Source organism: Echinops telfairi, unplaced genomic scaffold (assembly GCF_000313985.2).
Source record: "Echinops telfairi isolate 266 unplaced genomic scaffold, ASM31398v2 ScPeMD7_7468;HRSCAF=8506_0, whole genome shotgun sequence".
NCBI classification, from domain to species: Eukaryota; Metazoa; Chordata; class Mammalia; order Afrosoricida; family Tenrecidae; genus Echinops; species Echinops telfairi.
Genome location: NW_022111369.1, coordinates 80,563,786 through 80,569,572, shown reverse-complemented (window position 1 = coordinate 80,569,572; position 5,787 = coordinate 80,563,786).

The following is a 5,787-nucleotide window of genomic DNA, read 5'->3' as shown; positions in this document are numbered from 1 at the left end:
GCTGTGAAAAAGGGGAAGTCCTTTGCCAAGATGGGTGGGCTCGGCGATTGCAACAATGGACTCGGCGTATTACTGGTGGCGAGGCTGCCTCAGGACCAGGCAGCGCTTCCTTCTGTTTTGGGCGGGCTTGCCGTGGGTTGGAGCCCACCCAGTGGCACGTAATAACCACCAACACCTTTACCAAGGACTGTGCCCCTGGTAACATGTCGACAATGTAGGAGGCAAAGGCTTGCCACCCTGGCAGTCCAGCTGTCCTCCTTCCAAATCAGACTTGCCCGTGATCTCCTGGCAGGCCATGGGACTCTCAGTATTCTTCACGGCACCGTCGTTCACCCGTCTGTGGCCCTCCGCACGCACTGTCGAACTTTCACATGCCGTGGAGGGGCTGCAAAAGGCTATGGCTTGAGCCAGGCACACCTGAGTGGTCAAAGTAACACCTTTGCTCCTTCACACTTGAAAGAGGTCTTTTGTGGTTTGCTTTGCTTCTTTTTGAAAGAGGTCTTGTGCAGATGTGTCCAATGTAGCACTTTGTTTGATAGTAATACTAAGTGTAGATAGCTGCTTAAGTAAAAGAACAACTTGATGGGATTTAACAAAAAAAGAAACGAAACAACGTCAGCAAATGTCAATCTGAAAAGATGTGTGAGTTTCCTAAAGAGGATTTGACCGAAAGTGATCAAAAACTTCCTGCCATTGAATCATCTCCACCTCACAGAGACCCTGGGGGCCGGAGCAAAGTTCTCCCCTGGTGGGGTTTTTGAGACTCTTCCTGCGAGTAGAAAGTGTCATCTTTCTCCCAAGGACAGCAGCGTGGGTTCAACCTGGTGACCTTGTGGTTAGCAACTCCCCACTAGGGCTCCCTGAAGTGATCAAAGGGAAGGGGAATCAGTCTGAGGAGTACTGCCAAGTTCCAGAGAGCTCCTGGAGTGACCTGTAGCATGATCAATGTATGCAAACCATTGGTCTTCCCTTGTCTATTATTCTTTACCCCCAGATCAAAATCTTACCAACATTTCAAGGTCTCACTCTAGTAAAGTTAAAGAATAAAAGATAAGATGCTTTCATGGTATTTGTGAAATGGCATATCTCAAATACCCCAAATAAACAGAGTCATGCAATAGTTTCATCTCTGGCTTCTTTTTCTATCCCACTTCCATCCTTGTAGAGTTCTACTTTGGGACAATTTCCCAGAAATTCAATTATGTAAAACTTTGTGAACATAAGGGCACGTGTGGTTTAACATCTCCTGTGCTGTCTGTTGTTGGGTGCCCTGGAGTCCCTGCGGACACACAGAGATGCTGCTCCACAGCAAGCAGCCTGACCTGCTCTGTGTGAGCCCGTGTGGCAGCCACCGTGCTCTGTGAAATAGGACGTCATGTAAACACCCTACTAAAGCCTTGCGAAGAGAACGTGCTTCCGCATTTCTTTGTCACGCTTCTGGTGACTAATCAACAAAAGGAGAACTTCTTTCCCTCGAAAAACCAAACGGAACATCAGAGGACAATGGAGGGGGTTCCTTCAACTGTAAGCTTCTGTCTACCTGAAACCTGATGAGAAACTAGTCATTTGTCACCGCCTTTCATTCGAATGTCTGACGGAGCCCTGGCAGCCCAGTGGGCTGGCTGCCAACGTCCAGATCAGCTCTTGAAACCCACTAGTCACGGCATGGGGGAAAAATAGAAGATTCTCTGCTCTGGTAAAGATTTAAAGTTTCGGAAATCCAAACGGATAGTCCTACTCTGGCTGCTTGACTTGAAGGCAGTGAGTCTGGATTCTAAGGTCAGCAATTCAAACCCACAAGCCTCTCTGTAGGAGACAGATGAGGCTGTCCAATCTGTCGTAAAGATTTATAGAATCTCAGAAACCATAGACAGGATTTATGAATCAAATGAACTCTGTGGCAGTGGGTTTGATTTGGGGTTTTAGTATAACCTGAGCTAACGATCCCTGGTGTCATGATAGGTTACAGGTTGTGCTACTAACCATACAGTCCGCAGTTTGAAACCACCAGTCACTCCATGGGCGAAAGATGAGGCTTTCTACTCTCATAATGATTTACAGGCTTGCCTCAGGGGCTGTCCTACTTTGGATCACAGTGTGCTGGATTCAACTGGATGGCAATGAATTTGAGTTTTGAGTTGGAGGCATTCATGATCCAAGCAACAAAACTGACACGCACAATTTGGTTACAGTTTGGTAGGTGTGTTAGGCCGGGCTGATTAGAGAACAGATCCTGTGACACTCATATATGTGTAAAGAAGAGATTTATATCAAGAAGCAATTATATATCAAGAAAACATCCCAGCCCAGTCCAACTCAAGTCCATAAGTCCGATACTAGTCCGTACGTCCCTCTTCAGACTCACTGCAGTCACACGCAGTGATGCAGAATGCAGGAAGTCGTGGATCCAATGGCAATGAATGCATCTCCAGGGCTCTGGCAGCAACTAGGGTCAGCCAGCAGGAAGGTGAAGGCAGAGAGAGGGGGTAAAGTTCCCAGCACCCTCCTTATGAGAAAGCCACACCTACAAGGAGGCGCCATCAGGCTGGGACCTGATGGACAGCTTGAATACCACCCCTACACTTTTATATGTCTTCAAGTCTACATGAAATTATGTAACTACCACCATAGGGCAAGCCGTCGTTAAATGACCAAGGGCACTTAAGTAGATTCTGGCTCATAACATGTGTGTCAGAGTGTAATTAGGCTCAATGAGTGGTTTTCCAGAAGACGACCAGCCCTTTCCTTTAATGTGTCCCTGGGTGGGTTCAACTTCCATCCTTTTGCTTAGCAACCAAGCATGTTAGTCATCTGCACCGCCTACGACTCCAGTCATTCGACAGCCACATAAACATCGAAGGAAAGGGCGCTTCGGGCAGCTAAACCAAAGTATTGGGGACCAAGCAAGCAGGTACAGTTTTACTGATAGGACTTGATCTAATTCTGGTGAACGGATGATTCCGGCAGCGGAAAGCGAGGTGCTCTGAGTGTGTTCACCTTGGGTGGACGTGGAGGGAGGCTCGGAGGCCGAGAAGAGCCCTTCAACGTGGGTTGAAGGAACCTAAGGCTGGTGCCATAAAGTTGGGGAAAGAAGGGCAGATGGCAGGCAGGCTGGGGTCAGGTCAGGCAACTTCCAGGACTTATTCCCAAAGAAACTAAGCCCCTCAAGTCGATTCCAACTCCACTTTGGACCCCTCAAACTCACTGCCATTGATTGGTTTCTGACTCACAGTGACCCTATAGGACAGGGGAGAACCTCCCCTATGGATTTCTGAGACTGGAACTCTTTACGGAGGTAGAAAGTCTCATCTTTCTCCTGCAGAGCAACTGGTGGTTTTGAACTGCTGACCTTGCAATTAGTAGTCCAACACATAACTCACTATGTCACCAGGGCTCCTAGAAACTATATAGTAATCCCACACAGGGTTTCTGAGGTTGTAAATCTTTCTAGGAGCAGAGTGCCTCACTTTTTTCTCATAGATCACCGGGTGGATTTGAACCACCAACCTGTGGTGAGCTTGCCAAAGTTAAGCTTAGAGTGCCAACCAGGGCTTCTTAGGCCTTAGTAGGCAGCTTCAAAACAAAATGACACAAAAAACTAAAACAGTTGCTTTCGAGTTGATTCTTTTTTTTTTTTTTTTTAAACATTTTATTGGGGGCTCATACAACTGTTATCCCAATCCATACACACATCAATTGAGTAAAGCGTATTTGTACATCATTTCTCAAAACATTTTCTCTCCATTTAAACCCCCGACATTAGGTCCTCATTTTTCCCCTCCCTCCTCGCTCCCCCCTCCCGCATGAGCCCTTGATAGTTTATAAATGGGTATTTTGTCATATCTTGCCCTGTCCGACTTCTCCCTTCATCCACTTTTCGGTTGTCTGTCCCCCAGGGAGGAGGTCACACACAGTTCCATGTAATCGGTTCCCTCTTTCCTACCCATTCTCCCTTTACCCTCCCTGTTTTGCCACTCACACCACTGGTCCTATAGGGCTCATCTGCCCTGGATTCCCTGTATTTTCAGTTCCTATCTGTACCAGTGTACCTCCTCTGGTCTAGCCAGTCTTGCAAGATAGAATTCCAGTCATGGTAGTGGGAGCGGGGAGGAAACCTTTAGGAACTAGAGGAAGGTTGTATTTCTCATCATTGTTACATCACACCCTGACTGGTCGAGTTGATTCTGTAACACAGCCATCCCAGGATCACTCGTGTGAAAGAATAGAACTGTGCTCCCGCTCAGGGCGGTGACTCTTTGGAAGTAGACAACCAGGCCTTTCTTCTGAAGTGCTTCTGGGTGGGTTGGCACCGACCTTCAGACTTGTAGTCACGCATTTAAATGTCTGTGCCATTGAGACACTCTTAGTAGCTTGAACATCACACACACACACACACACACACACACTGAAAGCTCTCACTCCAACTCACTGCCATGGAGTCAATGCTGACTCACAGCAACCCTTTGGACAAGGGAGAACGGCCCCTGTGGGTTTCCAAGACTAACTCTTCTACGGAGTAGAAAACCTCATCTTTCTTGATCGCAGCAGCAGTTTTGAACACCTGTTCGCGGCCCAACTCCTAACCAGAACTCCATTTAAAGTGAAGACAGTGGGCGGGGGGATGTCAGCGTTGGAATGATGTGCTCAGATGATCACATGTGCTTTTTTAACATTAGCATTTAAAGGCCAGTAAGTGAAGAATGGAATGAAGAGGCGCAGGAATGGGTATGAGGAGACTCGTTAAGGCAAGAGATAAGGGTGCCTTAGTGGATGTGTATTGAGTGATGGACGCTTACAATCAAAGGAGGATAGAAATGTGGCAGTAAAACCTGGAAGTAATATTCACTGCAAGGATAAGTCAAAAAGTATTATTACTTGGGTTCCAGCTCATGCATGCACGCTTTATGCCGTACAAAACGTGTTTAAAATTCTAAACAGAACATGTTTAAACATGCCTTGGTGATCAGCGGATGCCTGCAGGCCGGTTTCCTCACAAATATACTTTATCTTAGTCTTTTAAATGCACCTTTGGGCATGGGGTGGGGGGGAGTTAATCAGAATGGTAGCTTCTGAGGGGATTTTCTGAGCCACTTAACTTCAAGGCCAAGAGGTTAGTTCAGCAAGTTATATCAACTGTTTTTCTGGAATTCCAAAGAAATTATTTATTTTTTAAAGAAAAACTTTTTATTGTCAAATACGTGAGGGTTTACAAAGATCCATTTTCCATTCACCAATCTTACACTTTGCAGATAAGCCCATTCTAACTCATAGCAACCTATAGGACAGAATAGAACTGCCCTAGGGTGTCCGAGGTTGTAAATCTTTCTAGAAGCAGGCTGCCTCGTTTTTTTCCTGAGGAACAGCTGGTGGGTTCAAACCACACACCAACCTTTCCGTTAGTGACGCACCACTTAACCTCTGTGCTACTGCTACCATTTCGGTGAGTCATTTTCATTGTGAAGTGTTAGAATAATTTGGAAGTATGCAATGTAGAAAATCAAAAGTTATTCCCAACCTTCATTCGATTTCTGGATTATTTTCAGAGCTATGAGAAGATATGATCGATATAATTGAGGACGTAAGGGGCAGGGGGAATCCCATCTGACCTCCTCTGACGACACAAAATGGGAGAAGAATCCAACTCCACAGCAGCCCAAGAACCATTTCCACAGGCAGAGGTTAGACATCCCCCCACTCTCAACTTCCCTGACTCAATTCTGACACTTCACCACGTGTGTGTCGTACTGCGGTGGCTGGTGTGTGGCTGTGATGCTGGAAGCTGTGTCA